This window comes from Pyxicephalus adspersus, chromosome 10, assembly GCF_032062135.1.
Source record: "Pyxicephalus adspersus chromosome 10, UCB_Pads_2.0, whole genome shotgun sequence".
Lineage (NCBI taxonomy): Eukaryota > Metazoa > Chordata > Amphibia > Anura > Pyxicephalidae > Pyxicephalus > Pyxicephalus adspersus.
This window is the reverse complement of record NC_092867.1, coordinates 23,129,144-23,129,737: the sequence shown is the minus strand read 5'-3', so window position 1 is coordinate 23,129,737 and position 594 is coordinate 23,129,144. Positions and strand designations below refer to the sequence as shown.

The window sequence follows — 594 nt, the reverse complement described above, 5'->3', positions numbered from 1 at the left end:
AAGCTGACTTTGGTTCTGTCCTAAATCTGTCTGTAAGATAAATTTGCCTCAAACCAAAAATGCCATTATACCAGCTGACTTTTTTCTGACCAGGTGTATGTAATACCAGGTGTGTGCAGTATATATTAAATATATATAAAGACACTGCATAATAATTTAAGCATTAAAAAGCTTTGTATACATGGATCTATACAAACCTCTACACAGTACATATCATTATTTGTATATATAGTTTATATATATATATATATATATATATACACACACACACACACACTATATTAGGGACAGACCTTCCCCTAATATGAAATAATAACTTATACACTTATCCCATTTCCCAAATCACCTACTTCTGGCAGGTGAAAATTAACTTATTTTACCACTCTCTCCTGTCACTTCCAAAGGAAAATTACAGTTGAATCCAGAGCAGGAAAAATCTTGTAAAAATACATTCCAGTTCTTTGCAAAAGGTTTTGGCTGCTGTGCATTCGAGTAAGTAACATCATCCTCAACTCTATGTTGTGGTAAAAGATGGGGCTAAAGTTAATAGAATTTGTTTTTTCACCTACAAAGAGCAGGTAATTAGTAGAGGAA

At 32.7% G+C, this 594-nt stretch overlaps 1 protein-coding gene across 1 annotated transcript in view; it reads left to right on the top strand.

The window, feature by feature from the left end:
• The window catches only part of LOC140339947 (alpha-2-macroglobulin-like), a 117,084-nt gene that overhangs the window by 47,423 nt on the left and 69,067 nt on the right, over positions 1-594 (top strand). The window lies entirely within an intron of this gene.